Source organism: Amblyomma mixtum, chromosome 1 (genome assembly GCF_055824585.1).
Source record: "Amblyomma mixtum isolate Tamu chromosome 1, ASM5582458v1, whole genome shotgun sequence".
Taxonomy (NCBI): Eukaryota; Metazoa; Arthropoda; class Arachnida; order Ixodida; family Ixodidae; genus Amblyomma; species Amblyomma mixtum.
In genome coordinates this window covers 254,614,102-254,632,277 of record NC_143012.1, presented here as the reverse complement: position 1 = coordinate 254,632,277, position 18,176 = coordinate 254,614,102, and the positions used below count along the sequence as shown (strand labels likewise).

At 45.3% G+C, this 18,176-nt stretch overlaps 1 long non-coding RNA gene across 1 annotated transcript; it reads left to right on the top strand.

The window, feature by feature from the left end:
• Nucleotides 1-4,460: 4,460 nt before the first annotated feature.
• Nucleotides 4,461-14,675, top strand: LOC149371487 (uncharacterized). The gene is made up of 3 exons (XR_016286887.1): nt 4,461-5,649; nt 6,523-6,616; nt 14,368-14,675. It is a non-coding gene; the product is annotated as an uncharacterized LOC149371487 (long non-coding RNA).
• Nucleotides 14,676-18,176: the final 3,501 nt, after the last annotated feature.

Sequence of the window (18,176 nt, the reverse complement as noted above, 5' to 3'; positions counted from 1 at the left end):
GTCGCGTTAGAACCGCACACAAAAAACGGCCAAACGGCGAAGCCGCACAGTGAACAAGCAGCACACATCAAAACAACACAAGAGAGAAAACAGCACTGCCACAAAACAGCGCAAGGAAAAAAAAACAGCATGACGAAAAACAGCGGAGCTTAGTACGATGCAGTGCTCCTTATAGTGTCAACTCTAATTGTCGTTACTGCAAACAGTAAAGTACAACCCATACGGAAGCCACTTTGTTAGGTTACAGTGGGTAAGGCTAGATTTTATGGCACAGTACTTAAGAAAAGCACCTGATTGATTTGCCATGTAGACACTTTTCCTCAAGTGGCCTTTGTCTTTCAGACACATTATCAACTGGTTCTCTAAAGTACGACAGTGCAACCTTACATTTAGGTATCGCCTGGCGGCTCAGGTCGTACGGTTAATGCGTCAGCATCGAACCACTACGATTCTAGTAATCGACAATAATTAAGCGAGCAAAGTGAACAATTGCATTACCTTTTCAATGAAATCAATTCACCAAAATAAACCCGGCGAGGTAGGTTAGAAGAAAAAATGTGACGCCAATTTCATTTCGTAGTTTCGCATGCTCTGTCTGCATAACGCAGAAAAAAAAAGAAGATAATTTGTGGAGGAACGAAGGGTGACATGACTGAACATCAATTCAACATCGGAAATTAACAAGAACAAAACATTCTGCCTTTTTCTCAAGATGTGGGCCCTCTAGGTAATGGCGAAAATTCGTCTGCTACTCACTGAAAACAAACGCAGGTGGGAGACGCAGATGCGATATCTAGTTCCACGAGGAGCCAACTGCATTTGCGAAGTGGCAAGCGTGTGTACTTGGCAGCTGCCGCCACCTGTCGCATGCGCTTGTAACTAACACGAACTGCGCGTGCAGGGTACGAGCAGGCGGTTTCATTTTCAAGGAGTGGAGCTGGAAAAGAAGAGGCGCGCATGCGCAAAGTGGGCTTGTGAAAAAAGCGGATTGCAAAACTTTCTGCGATGCTCCTTGCTGAAGCATAGCGAAAGCGCAGGTGAGCATTAACTGCAACGAAGAAACGTGAAAGATGAGCTGAAGCTGTTATGCGCCCGCCAGGAAAAGAAAAAAATAATATGAATATTGTTGCTAGCAATGCTGCTACCACTGAGAAAAAGGAGTTTAGGGTTTCAAACTCATTGTTTTATGCGCAGCCATCTACTCCCAGTTAAAAATACAAAAATAAGAATGATATGCGCAGTTTCCAATCCGAAGTAGTAATGGGATGTTCAAGTAAACAAGGCTGTTACTTAAAAGAAGAGGGTAATTCGGGTGACCATACAGGAACTTTGCAAGGCGAATTCGACGGCATGTTTCGTGTTGCCTTAAATCCCACCTTAATGACGCGAAATGAAACGGCAATGCGCATTGTTTCTTGGGGTTTAAAGTCCCAAAGCGACTCAGGCTATGAGGGACGCCGTAGTGAAGGGCTCCGGAAATTTGGACCACCTAGGGTTCTTTAACGTGCACTGACATCGCACAGCACATGGGCCTCTAGAATTTCGCCTTCATCGAAATTCAGCCGCCCCGGCCGGGATCGAACCCGCATCTTCCGGGTCAGCAGCCGAGCGCCGTAACCACTGAGCCACCGCGGCGGGGCGAAACGGCAATGTCACGCCCACGGTGGTCACGCCCTAGTCAAGAGTTATAGATGTGCAAGAAGAATCGTTTGCGTTGTTAATGAGTCTTTGAATTGTTTTATTTCTGACGAAGACGACTGTTTTGGCATATTTTTTACCGTGCTGAATTATAACGTCGGAGCAATTACTGTGGATTTTTTTCAACGGACCTCTAGAAAATTTTTAACACACAGAGAAACTGCACGTGGGTACATCGGTTGTTTTCTTCGTATGCCTGTACCTTCGTGTCTCCAGGTTTTTATTTCATTTTTTTTGTGCTTGGCTCACCACAATGCTTAAAATTAACAAAAATAGTTTCAGATCGACTATGCCTGCATGAAGGCGCACCGGAGCAATAAAACTATACAACTGGAACCACGAGTCTCCCTCTGTGCCGGTGTAACGAAAGCCAGAAAGACAAAAATAAATAATTAGAGAAAAATAAAGCAAGGACTAAGAGAAGAAAGAATTGAAGAAAGAAAGTGAACAAAGGAAGCAAGGAAGAAAGAAAAACAAAGAAAGGAACGAAGACAAACACAGTGGAATAGGAGGGCAACAAAACTATTACTGTGGGCATAGAGCTAGAATGGAGTTGGTAAAAAATGGCTGGAATCCTTCATCCAGGATCACAATAGAGGCAACTGCGGCCTTGCTACTTGTAAACATATAATAAAGACACACATACGTAGCACATTTAGTCTTACCGGCACAAGGCGTTTGGCATTCTCCCCTGCTATAATGCTTTCGGGTGCTGTAGGAGTGTCTCATAAATCAATCAATCAATCAATCAATCAATCAATCAATCAATCAATCAATCAATCAATCAATCAATCAATCAATCAATCAATCAATCAATCAATCAATCAATCAATCAATCAATCAATCAATCAATCAATCAATCAATCAATCAATCAATCAATTAATCAATCAATCAATCAAAAAGCAGGAAGGAACTAAACCGTTGGCAAGAAAAGGGATGTCTGGTATGACCTAGAGTACTGGACTAACGAGACACTTGTAGTCAAAGAGCTACGCTGTATATGTACTCCATGAAAGGTCTTCCTGCCAAGGAAAAAATTCTTTTTTCTTTAAAGTCAATCAGCAGCTCTCCTACTGCTCAGCTTTCGGGACGCATTCATCCGGACTAGGCAATCGCCAGGGCGTGCTGGCCGGAAGATCTAGGCAAACTCTGGAAACCATGAATAGTGCTGACCGTAGCCACGCATCATTTTCTCGCTTTGTGGCATTCATATTATTTTGGCCGTCGTTTAATATAGTATGCGATTTTTTCTTATTCTGATATTCCCCATTTGCCAATAAGCACTTTTTATTCGTGTCAAACTCGCAAAAGAGACAGTTGTTTATATGTCAGTTGTTCTCTTTGCTAACTGCACAGAGCAGAGTGGCTTTTCCAACTGGCACTAGTACTTTAGCATGTGTGCGACGAATTGGAAATAGGATTACCTATGGCGTCCCCTTGGGCATTGCTTTCAACTGCTGCCTTCTACCAGAACACTCGCTGGTTGGTGGTTTACTCAATCTGATGCTCAAGGCCTCCGCGCCGCGTCCTCCATTGCAGGCTATAATCAATTTTAGCAAGCAAGGCCCAATGGCAGCCATCACAGCAGTGCATAGTTAAAAAAAGAGAGATAAATGGCAGAGAAGTCGCTAGGATGAAAAATCCGCTCAAACAATGCGGCTTTAAATTCTGCGTGAGGCACCGTCTGAATCGAGGGACCTTCCTGGTCTACTTGCCATGGTAACAGGAGTCATCTGCTATTTGACTGTGCCCTACACTCTAAGAACTGATACTCCTCCATTAAGAGTAAAAGAGCCTCGCTACTCCTGCAGGTCTCAATCTACTCTCTCTACAAACGAGAAAGAGTGAAAGGTCCTGTTCACTCCTCTTGACAAAAGAGTAAAATGGCATTTCCACTCCTGCGTACTTCAAGGGAGTTCAGTGCTTGTTTTACTCCTCCGCCCTTACGGCCATACATTCGTAAGGGCGCGCTAGCTTCTCGGGGCCGGCCTGCCAGCCTGGATGCCGGCGTCAGAAAAATGCACTGGTATTGTTTGTTCACGACCAAAGCTCTGGGATAGAGTATCATTAGCCAATGTCGAGTTGTTGGTAGAAGCGATAACAGCCATACAAATTTCCTCCCATAGCCGCTTTGCTGCTGCTCTGGAGTTCGCCTGGCCTCTGCTATAGCTCCGCTCCTGAAGGGGTCGCGGAAACCGAGCATATATTTATTTCCCTATGACGCGGGGTTCAGAGTAAAACGGTGCCGAGGGTAGCACCTAAGTGCTGGCCAGTTTCTAAGCGCATTCAGCTACAGCATCTATGTGAAATCGGCTAGGTTTAGCGACGACAAGGGCAGCCAGCGAGCAGCGCACAGTTCGTCGCCCGGCGCGACCGCGGGCGGCGTCGATGCCGAAAGCTCGGCTCGCTCAATGATTCGCTCCGTAGCTTGCGAATCGCGCACGCAAGGCTGGAAAATCGAGCAGCGACTGGCCTGCGATTGAGCGAGCCTTTATGCCCACGTTTGCAGCACAGGTGAACAAATTTAGCACACATGTATGCATGGAATATCGGCTGCGTTGCGGCGATTCTTAAGCTCGTCCTCGACGCCATCATCACCGTTCGGGTCGACCCGAGCATATCTTTATTTCACTACGAGACATAGTTCACAATAAAACGTACTTACAATGCAAAGAGTAGCACCTCAGCGCTAGCCAGTTTCTAAGCGCTCTCAGCTCTGGCATCGAAGTGAAACCTCCTAGGCTTAGCTACGAATACGGCAGCCAGGGAGCAGGCCGAAGCTCGTCGCGCGGCGCGCTCGCGAGCAGCGTCATTGCTGAAAGCTCGGCTCACTCACAGATTGGCTCAGAAACTTGCGAATTGTACTCGCAAGGCTGGTAAATCGAGCAGCTAGCGGCTGGCCTGCGACTGAGCGCACGTTCGCAGTACAGGTGAACAACAATTAGCGCACGAATGCTTGGGATACCGGCTGCGTTGCGGCCACGTTAAGGCGATTCTTAAGCTCGTCCTCGACGCCATCGTCACCGTACGTGACACACAGGCTGAGAACTTAAATTCGAGTACGTGCTAAAGTAAGCTGCTCGTATTTCTCGGAACAATCTGAACTCGAAAAGACAGTTGCTTCTGTCGGCTTCCATGCATGTGGGCTTTTGCTAGTGAAAGTACACTCGAACAGGATGCGGCGAGTGCGGGCCGCTGTTGCATATAAGCTAAAGTGTGAAGCAAGTATCGTCGTAGTTCCGTAACGCAGTTGATATCACAGTAATCCGCTTGTACGGGTCACATTTAAGCTCTGTTTCATGTAGATCTCCGTCGAGCATGCCAGTGTCGCGTTGAGTAATGCATCGCAGCAGCTCTTTGTCCTACCGCTCGCGTCGAACATATCCTTGATATGGACCAGTTTGCGATACGGTGCGTTTCTTCGCGTTTTTTGTCGCATTTAAGGGATTTTCGCTGCCGTCAATCGAAATTGCATTCCGTCAACAGCGTCGTCTGCGCCGTCGTCTGCTAGGACACCCGGGGATGGGATCACAGGATCGCAGCTTCTACAAACGACATGTCAGCAAAAGTATCTAAAAGCGCTTTGGTATTCGCATTTAATAAAGAAATAAAATGAAAAAATATAAGTTGTTTTTGTTGCGAACACAATTCAAATATTAGTAATAAAAAAAGCGCATTTGTAGGTTTTTTCAACGAAGCAAAACTGCAGCCGTCGTCACGTTTTGTGTTATTTGGGTTTTCGTAGCATTGTTTGAGTGCTCGTGCGGTGGACGTGTATGAAGAACACAAGTGTGTTTTGGAAACCAACGACGAGAATTACGCCCTGTCAACACTGGTGATTTTGAACGGGTAAAGCCGTGAAGAAAGGTAGCGCTACGACTTCTTGTCATCTGGAGAGGCAACGAAGAAGAATGTGCGGTTTTGCTAAGCCTTGATGAGCCGTCTGAACGGTGAGTCCCGTGTACGTTTCTTTACTTCTGATCTCTATTCGCACGCGTTATTAGTGTGCGCCTATATAGGGATGGCAGTGCAGGCAGTCTGCGTGCGGTTGCCTCAGCTATAATGCGTTAAGGCCGATTCACACGACGGTCCGTTGGCCCGCGGCCCGCGCACTACGTATTCAGGCGCGCTGTCGGCCGCGGCCACCAGTTATCACAACAGAGTTATGCGGTCGCTTGCTAGCGCTGCGAAAAACAACAGACAATGTTTATTACATTCCAATAGCATAGATTTGTGCTACGTAGGAGAGGATGATGAGCGTGCAGAGCGCTCTTGCTAGGCCAGCTGCGGACAGACAAGGGAACTGACAACGGTCGAGTTGCCTCGCGGCTGGTGTCCGTCGGATTGATTTGTGCTACTTAGAAGATGACGATGAGCGGCAGTGCCGCGCGACAGAGCACTCGCGCTAGGCCAGCTGCCAACAGACAGTGCTCAGTGTGTGTACTCGTGGGATTAGTGCTTACGCCTTAATATTTGTCATACAATTTTTTCGGGGACAATGATCGCGTGTAAAAGGCTGGGGCATATCCCTTGCCTAGTCATTTGTAAATTTTTATCTGTGCTTCCCCATGGAACAGAATTTGACACAGTATTATGTCAAAGTTAGATCGTTCTTGCGTCTGCCCTGAGGTGTAGGTGTCGATGCTTCCTCGCCTTCAGATTTTGAGAACTGTTTGGGATGCAACTGCGCACTTATTTAGGATTTCAAGCTTTTTGCTATATCCCTCGTTTGTGCGGCCCGCTGTCAAGTCGTTCGCTATATCGGTGATGGTTTGTTATTGATTTTCACTTTGTCTTATTTATTCTTGGTTGACTGCCACCAGCTGTGCTGCCGGCGATTCTCCGCGCTCGGAACTATTCCCAGGCACGAGACCCTACCCACAGACCTCCCTGCACCACACTCACCAGTTTTCTTCGGTATTTTTTTCCCTTGCTCTTACTTGCATTGCCACTAGGCAGTTTTTATTTCTGTGCAGATTTGTTAAATGCAATACCAATTTTCGTTTCATGCTGTGATGTGAGATATCGTGCTTCTTGCTAATGAATGCATGCCTTTTCCATCCTCTCGTCATTTGTGCAAAGCAGACGAGTCTACTGGTCGCTACGTTCAATTTAAAAATACCTTCGGTGCTGCTCCAAAGCACCCTAGTAGTAATAATTAAATCCTGTGCATGCTATATTCGAATAGTTACGCTCTTTTCATCATGCATAAAAATAGTGGTATTCCAGCCTGCTCATCTTTCTATGCGGTTGTGACAGTCATGTAAATCTACTGAAAAAATGTATATCGGTGCATCACATACAATCTGTTCATTTCTTTTGTCATGGGCCATCTCATTGCTTTTTGTGTTCCTATGTGAATACCTTATTCTAATTTATGAAGCAGTAGACAATTTCTTCTTTGTCATTCATGACATTGTTACGGCCACTGACAACAGTTGCTCTGACATATTTATTTGCAGTTGCCAGCTGCCAGTATCTACTGGGTCATTCGTGCTTCCAGCTTTTGGCTGTGCTATCTCTCCTCAGCTGTTTGTGGTAGGTATTGTTTTCCAGTGATGCATACCTTACCTGCCTATTTAGAAAAATTTCGTAGACATAGGCTCACAGCCGGGTTTAGAAATGCATGCAGAGCTCTACGTGCACTTAGCAGCAGTACCTCCCTGTATAATCACATGAATCTGATCCTGAATTACATGAATGTAATTGCATGATCTGTATGAAATAGTCGCTCATGAAGCTTTTGACTGCTGCTGTTAACATAATGGAGTTTACACTGCTTCAGGTGCAGTGACTATTTCACACATGTTGCCTCTTATGCATATGTGCCCTCTGAAAGGGCGAACATATTCCTTTATCCCTTTAAAAAACATTGTGTTCTATCATGATGCTTTACCGGTATTTCTGGTGTATAGACCAAAATGTCACTCAGTATTGTAACATGAAGCGGGAACTCAGTTTGTCCAATGTTTTAGAGGTAACCTGAAGCGGGAACTGAGTTTGTCCAATGTTTTAGGGGTCCTAAAACATTGGACCAACACAGTTCCCACTCGAGTTATTGATCACTTCGCTCTCGCCCTACCATAAGCTTGCCGTCCAGGTTGGACAAATTGGTAGAGCGACTGCTCCAGTGAAGTGGTGGTTCTGAGCTCGAACACCGGACCAGGACGAATCTTTCTTTAACTACGAAGTTTCTGTGAAAGCTGTATAGCTTTCCTTTGTAGCCATTTGGCTGTGCTCGAGTGGATGTCAATGAGTAATTACTCCTTATTACAGATCTTTTGTCAACGCCAAACTGATTCAGTAGCAACAAATAGTAGAAGGGTAAAAGCATGCTGCTCCCAAAAATTCGTTAAGCATGTTATAAAATGTATGCTGTATTGTTTTAACTGCTGCAAAGAAATAACGGTGATGTTAGATGCCCAGCCCCTATTAGGTAAACATAGCTCGCAATTAACACAGTGGATCGAAAAGAAATATGTACTTCAACCCTCACGACGACCCTCACCCCAGTAAAACAAAAAGTGCCAGTGTTGCCATACTTGAGAGCTTTGCTCTTTAAAAGTGCAGTAGACTGCTACTCAAAGTTGACAAAAAAATGCGTCTCGTTTTCTGCATGTGCATTCCACAGTGCTGGTGCCATTTTCACTGGCCATTGACATTCAGTCGCATGATGTGCACCCCGCTCCTCGAGTTGATTTTGTTTGTCTTGTGAACCTGCCGTCAAAATCAGTGCAGGATAATGCTTCCCCAGTTGATCTGCAGTTAACCTTGTCCTTTGCCAGCTGCTGTCACCCTTTCTCCACAGAGAAGGGCGGTGGGAGTCCAAGCCAGGTGGAGTTGAAATATTTGACTAGTAGTGGACAGGGATCCTGCGGTTTGTTGAGGACACAGGCAAATTGGAGACTTATGGAAGAATTTTTTTACCAGCCAAAAAAGACGCATACACAAGAGAGAACCGCACAGGACAAGGGCTGGTAAAAGCCGTAGTCCTCTGTGGTTCTCTCTCTCTTGTGCATGCGTGTTCCTTGGCGGGTAAAAAAATTCCTCTGTAAGTCTCCAATTTGCCGGCTTCCTCCACAGATTGGAGGATCCCTGTCTGTTACTAGTCAAATTTCACTACTCCACCTAGATTGGACTCCCACTGCCCTTCTCAAACTTTTGAAATCCTGTTGCCCTAGCAGATCATCAGCTGTCGGTTGTATTACTTTCGCTTCAGTGAAATTTGACATGTAGCGGACAGGGATCCTAGAATTTGTGGAGTACACAGGCAAACTGGAGACTTATAGAAGAATTTTTTTACCAGCCAAGGAAGACGCATACACAAGATTCGTTGTCTGTGTTTCACTACTGAAAGTTCTAAATGTGTGCAAAAGTGTATCGTGCATTCGCACGTATTTTGAAAACTCAATTTTTGCAGCGTTAGGTTTTCGGAATTGGAGCTGTAGCATTGCCGCCACAGAATCCCGCTCGTGAACAAAGCGCACACTTATTTGCTAGGTATATATTCGGTATACCGCAACCAGTACACGTCACTGTTTGGAAGGTTCTGTCGCGAAATTTCTGATTGTGCAAGGTAGCTTTTCTTTTAAATTCAAGCGCTCTCTATTTGCTTTTTCCTGTGCATATTCATCGGTCGTTTCAATTCGGAAACGTTGGTGCTGCAAGATGTGCATACGGAAGCTACTTTTGTGCACAAAGCTCCTGAATTTTTGAAAGCGCAGCTCTGACAGTTCTCGTTGTCATAAATAAGTACAAAGCAGCCTAATCTTTTTGGACACACCATTTCATGCTCTTAGCTGTTTCTGAGAAACAGGCTGCCTTTTTTTCTGTTTTTGGTGTGAAACATTCCTAACAACTTCTTTCTTTCTCCATGCACAGATAGCCTATGCATACACGGGCAGCTTGATTGCAATATTTAGGGCAATATTTATAACAGGTGCAGTGAGCCTTGGTGCATGTGGACAGAAATTAAGCTAGGGTGGGGTGGGGTATTTTCGCACAGGGTAATGTTATGCGGAGGGTCTGGCGTATTGAAACCGAGTCTTTCTGAGCTCTTATTAGACGTCCCAGCACCAGGACAGTAGTTGAGGCTTTTCTTCTTTGTTGTCCAGTCAATGGTTTCCATCACATAAAATAGCCTTAATTCTAGCTATCCCGTGGCCGTCTAACAGAATGATGCAGATATACTGAAGTGATCAGTGTTGCATAAAAGTAGTGAGAACATTGCAAATGCAAGACAACTTCATTGGTTTGCAGTGCACTAACGTGGCAGTCATAGAGAATTACACATTACATTTGCAAATCTAAATTGTGCATAATAGTATGGACTGGCACGTAATGTGCGAAGTAATCACAGTTATCTCGTTCATGCCAAATGCTAGTGTCAAACATTGTCAGTATTGCATATTTATAAAGAGCAGACATGCTGTGCCTAACTTGTCGTTGGATAGATTTTATTACTATGAAAGCAAAAAGTTTACACATGGCTGTCGTGTTCTTGCGTGGGAAGTAGTATTATCTTAAATGAGTATAAACACCAAATTTTTGGTTATGTGTGTTCTTTGTAGCGACGTGCTGGGCATTCGTATACATAGAATTGTTGAATAGTATTCGTCTCCAATCGCTAAATAATTACAACCAGATTTCTTTTCTTCCCTGTTTCAATAGCATAGCAATTGCTATGACATCAGTGTTCAGTATAGGTTATGGAAGGCACAAAAAAGCTACGATATCGCTACTTCACCATTTTAATTAGTTACAATGCTAAAGCCAGCCTGCCTTAAGAGTCGGAATCACAATGAATGACGAAGCCGCAATTATATTGCAGTTTTCCTCATGCCTCCCCTGGCTTATACTGACCTTTGATGCCATTGCTCAGTTTTTAAAAGTGAAGCAGGAGAGAGAAGATATTTAATTACAAATTATTTAGCAGTCATAGGCGAATACTGTGTGGTTATCCGTGCATAGTAATGCCTTATGCATCATTAAAAAAAAAAATGTGCAACTGAAATTTGCTCGGCTGCTGACCCAAAAGACGCGGGTTCGATCCCGGCCGCGGCGGCTGGAATTTCTTTGGAGGAGAAATTCTAGAGGCCCGTGTACTGTGCGATGTCAGTGCACGTTAAAGAACCCCAGGTGGTCGAAATTTCCGGAGCCCTTCACTACGGCGTCTCTCATAGTTGAAGTTCAGAATGGCGCAAAAGACACACACACAGGAAAAAAGGGGATGACACAAAGAGCGCCTACTACCAACTGAATTTATTTCAGAAACACCCTCTTTTATAAGGCAAGACATATCAAACACGAACCGGAAGCAGAAAAAACACATATTCATGGTTTGATTTCACATTTTGAAACACCATCGGCAGAAAAGAAAAAGCCACAAGAACAAAAAACAGAATCTAGAACTACACGTGCCCGTCTAAGAAACCCAGCTCCTGGCGGCATAGTTTAATCGATGAAGTGCTAATGCACGTGGACCCAGCTTTCTGTATATGGTATGCTTCTATAATCTCTCTTTCAAATCGCTCCTTGCCTCTGCCGATAAACGTTGCCTGTTCCAGCATCGGTCCGCAATCTCTGCACTCCCTACAGTGATCCGGCAGGTTGCCCCTGTCATTGTTTTTAATTGTTCTTCTGTGCTCGCTAGCTCTCTCATTGAAACACCGGCCAGTCTGGCCAATGTAGGCGGATCCACAGCTGAGCGGTATGCGATACACGACTTCGGACTTGCATTCAGTGAACCGTATCTGATGTTTGATAGCGCATCTTCGGGGTCGTCTGTTCATCATGGAGCAAATTTTTGCAAGTTTGCATGGTGCTGAAAACAACACATTTACACCATATCGACCCCCTACCTTCTTGATATTGTGCGCTATCTTATGCATGTACGGAATTACCACCACAGGCCTCTTGTCTTCCTGCTTGCTTTGCGTATCACCGCTAGAAGTGACCTTGATTCTTTGTAGCAGAGATTCACATATCGCTGTTATCATCATACACGGGTAGCCAGCGCTACCCAGTCTCACTAGCTGCTTGTCAAAGCCGGCCTGCACACAATGATCGCAGGATTTCGAGAGAGCTGCGTGTAGGCACGTGATGGCAATGCTGCGTTTGACCAGTTTGGAGTGGGCACTGCTGAACGGCATGAGGCTTTTCTTAGAACGGGGGTTGTACACCCAACACACATGGTCTTTTTTAGAAAAATCAAACAGAATGTCCAGGAACTGGATTTTACCCTCTTGAGGCAGTTCCCAAGTAAAGGTAAGGCCTTGAGAACTGTCTCTAAAAATGTTAAGAACATCAGCAACAGCATCGTCAAAGATATCTTTGACACCTTACACCTTTACTTGGGAACTGCCTCAAGAGGGTAAAATCCAGTTCCTGGACATTCTGTTTGATTTTTCCAAAAAATACCATGTGTGTTGGGTGTACAACCCCCGTTCTAAGAAAAGCCTCATGCCGTTCAGCAGTGCCCACGCCAAACTGGTCAAACGCAGCATTGCCATCACGTGCTTACACGCAGCTCTCTCGAAATCCTGCGATCATTGTGTGCAGGCCGGCTTTGACAAGCAGCTAGTGAGACTGGGTAGCGCTGGCTACCCGTGTATGATGATAACAGCGATATGTGAATCTCTGCTACAAAGAATCAAGGTCACTTCTAGCGGTGATACGCAAAGCAAGCAGGAAGACAAGAGGCCTGTGGTGGTAATTCCGTACATGCATAAGATAGCGCACAATATCAAGAAGGTAGGGGGTCGATATGGTGTAAATGTGTTGTTTTCAGCACCATGCAAACTTGCAAAAATTTGCTCCATGATGAACAGACGACCCCGAAGATGCGCTATCAAACATCAGATACGGTTCACTGAATGCAAGTCCGAAGTCGTGTATCGCATACCGCTCAGCTGTGGATCCGCCTACATTGGCCAGACTGGCCGGTGTTTCAATGAGAGAGCTAGCGAGCACAGAAGAACAATTAAAAACAATGACAGGGGCAACCTGCCGGATCACTGTAGGGAGTGCAGAGATTGCGGACCGATGCTGGAACAGGCAACGTTTATCGGCCGAGGCAAGGAGCGATTTGAAAGAGAGATTATAGAAGCATACCATATACAGAAAGCTGGGTCCACGTGCATTAGCACTTCAGCGATTAAAGTATGCCGCCAGGAGCTGGGTTTCTTAGACGGGCACGTGTAGTTCTAGATTCTGTTTTTTGTTCTTGTGGCTTTTTCTTTTCTGCCGATGGTGTTTCAAAATGTGAAATCAAACCATGAATATGTGTTTTTTCTGCTTCCGGTTCGTGTTTGATATGTCTTGCCTTATAAAAGAGGGTGTTTCCGAAATAAATTCAGTTGGTAGTAGGCGTTCTTTGTGTCATCCCCTTTTTTCCTGTGTGTGTGTCTTTTGCGCCATTCTGAACTTCAATCATGAACCAACTAGCCCCAAAGCAAGTTCGTCTCTCATAGCCTGGGTCGCTTTGGGACGTTAAACCCCATAAACCAACCCAAACCAAACTGAAATTTGTTGTCTGCCTCTTTGAGATGAAAAATATTGAATTTTTCCTTGACTATTTTAGAGCATGAAATTCAGTTAATGGTATCTGAGAAACAGGAATTGCAACAGCCATTTCTCTTCAGCAAGAAAACTGTCATTGGTTTAGGTGTTTTCCCGATTCAAGGTTACCTTATATTTTAAACTGCACAATGTATTATGTGACAAGAAACCGTCAAGCACAATAGGTGTGGTTTTAGAAATGACTGGAAGTGATAAGGGAATACATTTACTTAGAGCAGGTAGTGACCGCTGATCCGGATCATGAAGGGTAATAACTAGAGGAATATGAATGGGGTGGAGTGCATATGGCAGGTTCTCTCAGATCATGAATGGCAGTTTTTCAATACCCCTCAAGTGAAAAGTATACAACAGCTGTATCCTACCGGTATTCACCTATGGGGCAGAAACGTGGAGGCTAACGAAGAGGGTTCAGCTTAAGTTAAGGACAACGCAACGAGTTATGGAAATAAAAATGATAGGCGTAACGTTAAGAGATCGGAAGCGGGCGGAGTGGGTGAGGGAACAAACGCGGGTTGAAGACATCCTAGTCGAAATCAGGAGAAAAAAGGGTGCTAGGGTAGGGCATGTAAGACGAAGGCAAGATAATCGCTGGTCCTTAAGGGTAACGGAGTGGATTCCAAGAGAAGGCAAGCGTAGCAGGAAGCAGCAAAAAGTTCCATGGGTGGAGGTTTGCAGGAACACGGTGGACATAGCTGGCGAAGGACAGGGTTAATTGCAGAACATGGGAGAGGCCTTTGCCTTGCAGTGGGCGTAGTCAGGCTGATCATGATACTTGCAGAAGAGCTTGCTCATGTTAAAATTTTCATTTGGTAAATATGTGCTTGTTTTACATGCACACAGCTTTTGAAAGGACTAGGATAGTAATAATTGTATTGGGCTTAATAAAATTGTAGCTCTGAATGAAGGTTTGCAATGAAAGGTGTCTGCACTTGGTCACAATATAGGTACGCACTAGTGGCGACATGACACACACGATCAGTACATTCTAGTTGTATTCTTTCTTTTTTTCCATGGGGTTATATGCAGGATAGTATGAAAAGGGCATTGGAATTGACTCTTACTTGCATTATTTTCATTCATGTTTGCAGGCACCCGGAGAAATGCACGCATAGCCAAAGCTCCTTCACTCAGCCGAGCAAGCTACGGCATCATCCAGCATCTTAGTTTCTTTTGAGCGCTTACAGCTCACTGCGGTGGATTTGGTAGATGGGTTTACTTTGCTTTTGGCAGTGTTCTTGGCATTTAATGTCAAGTACACCCCAAAAACAAAGCGGGTTTGTCTGCTGCTTGAGACACTAATGGGGCTTGATCCTAGCGAGCGCCTCCCGAGCGTGTTTTGGGCAGCCACAGCAATCACAGCAATGACTTGAGAAATAAAAGTTATCAGTGTTGTACATTTGTGTCATTATTTCTTGAACCATTGTTATTCCCAACGCAGACAGAGCACCATACTAATGTGCAAACTGTAGTGTAGCCATAAAGTAGTTGTATGAGCAAAAGTTATTCTACTCAAAGATTATAATCCCTTTTGCTCATTACTCTTTTGTAGATGTAGCGCAGGTGGATCCTGCAAAACATATGACCAACTTGCTCAGAAGAATATGTGAAATAAGAAAATTAGTAGGATACATTGAAAACACGTGAAACTCCTTTTGAAGGAGTAAAATAAGATCTGGGCTGATACTCCCTGAAGGAGTATAGTCACTCTAACAAACGGAGTCCTGGAACTCTACCTGAAAGAGTAGTAGGATGCTGTTTCAATGTGGTAGCTTTACTCCCTCGGAGGAGTGCCTGTACTCTATTGCAGGAGTAGTACAGTACTCCTTGAGTAGGTGTTGGATCACTCTTTGTCCAGAGGGAGTAATTTTATTCTGGAAAAAGGAGTGGAATATGGGACAAGCGAATACTCCTTCAAAGTGTGTTCTGGGCACTCCTCTGCACTCCTTTAGTTCTAAGAGTGTATGCGCTTGCTTTCCAAGCTTGTCTGGCTCGTTATTGTGTGTTTTTTTTATATGATCCGCTCTGATAGCTCTTGCAGCATAAAAAACCACAAACGCTCAAGCCGACGATTTGCATTGTTATTGTGTGGTGTTGCTAAGAGGTGTATATTGGCGCTGAACGATTGATGTAATCCAGTGAGGAGGAATTGTTCCGCAAATTATTTCATGTTGCCCGTACCTCAGAACAGTAGCTTGCATTTTCATGGCTGGAGTCGGAATTGAAAGGTCATTTTTTTTTGTGTGTGGGGACACGTAATATTACAAGCGATGCTTCTGATGCACATCTAAAATCATCTTTTTTGATGTTGTTTTTTCTCATGCGGACGAAGCCTTCGCCAATTTCACACCTGCAACATTCGCCGGTGTGTCGGAAATTATTGAGAGCGGTGAAATCTAGAAAGAAAAAAGCGCACGTCTTCTCGTCCCACTGAAAAGTTCTTTTTTAAGGTATAATATTTGTTACATGAGAACGTAACTGTAATTGGTCTCGCCGCATATTATGTTGTTTGTAATTTCAGTGTACCTTACTTTGCGCTTCAAATTTTCAGTTGTGAGCTAGCAGCTCTGCCTACATTTCTACGACAAGGAGGTTGGACTAAAAATCATCTAGAGACTCCCACGTAAATATAGATTATCTCAGCGTACCACACAGCACACAACTAACTAACTTCATATTCCTCCTTCTTACCCTTTTCTGACCTTTTGCACGTTCGCACGGTGGTACATTAATTCCCACCTTTTCGAGTGCTCTGTATACGGATACACAGACGCCCACACACCCGAACTCGTAAGCAAGCAAGCGCACAAGAAATATATGACGCAAAATTAGGACGAACGTGGAAAGTAAAACAGCCCGCAAAGGTGGACACCACCCCACTCAACCGGGCTTCGACTGCGCGCCCTTATGCGTCGAGACCGTCGTTCATCGGGAAAGCGACAAGACGCAGCGAAATGGAGACCAGAGGACAGTGTGTTTGGCTGGCTCTCTCTTAGTGGTCAACAAGGATTCTTAAGACACATACATCCAAGGAGGTATTTTTTCCAAAGCCGTGATGTCTTCTTCCTCCATATACGGAAATGTCTTCATATCGACCTCTTTCAGGCTTGCTCCTTGGGGCCTAATAACTATCCTAGTTTTGTTTAGCCACCTTTAGCCGTCTGGCGTGCTGAGAACTGCCTACTTATACCTTGGCGCTTAGTTAAGTCAAGGCGGTGAGGGTGTGGTGGGGGGAGGGGGCCGTCGTATAACAGTCTAACTTAGCGAAATGTTCTGCAGCGTTATTTACGCGTTCTCTTTCGTCACTTCCACCGTCTCTTCCCCGTTTTTACCTGGCGCGATGTTTCGTCGTGGCATCTCGCGCTGCCTCTTCGAGCGAAGCGCCAAGAAGACGTTGTGCCGCCGGTGCAAGAGACGTCTCTCGGGGCTGGCGTCGTCAAGTCCCCGAGTCTTAACGCCTGTCTGGGCAGAGCTGACGAAGAGTATGTGGGGGGCGTAACGCTTTCACGAATAATTCTCGCCCCCTGGCGTCACTAAGTAGCCCAGCGTGCTTTGTGGAGAAACTCAGAGAGGGAAACGGACGCATGAAAATAAACAGAAAGGCGCGTAGCGGAGGCCGCAAACGCGCGAAATATTGCGCGGCCGACTCCGTGCGAGAAGTTTGCAGCGCCACACGCTAGAGTGCGTCTGCGACTAAGTTCTCGCAAATGACGGAGGCGTGGCGCTTATTTCTCCCTGGCGAGCTCTCTCACAGAGGTGAAACAAAAGAGACGGAACTTAAAGGCAAAATAACGTATGACCCCTGTTTGAAAAATAAGGTTTTGCAATCTGTTTTCCCGTTTCCTTCATCTCCGTACGGTTTCCTGCTTATGAACAGAAAAAGTTGCCATTATTTTTTCACCTATTTGTTGCAGTATATCAGTACTCATGAGGTGCTCCCTACTCCTCAGTTAACTTGAGGAGTGGGGAGCCTAGCGGATGAGATAGCGGAATAAACGGTGAAGGTATAAGTGAGGTATGACCCGATCAAGCTACTCGCTCTGCACTGGCGCGGGCTCAACTCCCTCTCGGAAATTGGAATTTTAGCTGGCTGTCTGTCCGTGGCTGGCTGTCCTTCCATATTGCGCCTGTGCACTTAGGCGCTCTTGGTCGCCACTTTTCCTTCCATTTCGTGCTATGTCCGCGACGATAATTCTTAGTTGACGCCTGAAGCGCGCGCCAAAGTAATCGAGTCGGCTTCTTTTTCTTCGGGATCAGTGGTTACGGTACTCGGGTGCTGACCGGAAAGACGCGGGTTCGATCCCGGCTATGGTGGTCGAATTTCGATGGAGGCGAAATTCTAGAGGCCCGTGTACTGGGCGATGTCAGTGCACGTTAAAGAACCCCAGGTGGTTGAAAGTTCAGGAGCCCTCCACTACGGCGTCTCTCATTGCCTGAGTCGCTTTAGGGCGTTAAACCCCATAACCGATAAATCAAACCTGTTTTTTTGAGCTGTAATAAAAATGCGCTGAGTGTAGAAAGAACAAGACGATACAAGACTAGACGAAGCGCAACTATGAACTCAATTTTACTATGCAAAACGGGAAATATAAAGAAAAAGGAAAACCGTCAGGGAGCATGCCTAAAATCCTATTATTGTGTAAACGGCATGCACTGCCTTCGAAGAAAAGCCATCTCCCTGGCGATAACAGTATTGAAGGCGTGCTGACGCAAAATTCGCTACAGTTAGCTAAATAGAAAGCCTCAATTATCTCTCTGCTGAATCTGTCTGAGCGAGTGGCTAGCACACGTGTTTGTTCCGGACGTGGTTTTCTTTTTTCTTTTACAAGGATCGCAAACTTCGCAGTGATCTGCATGGAATGGAAACACTTGCCGTCGCAGTGAAAGCCAACAGTACGCT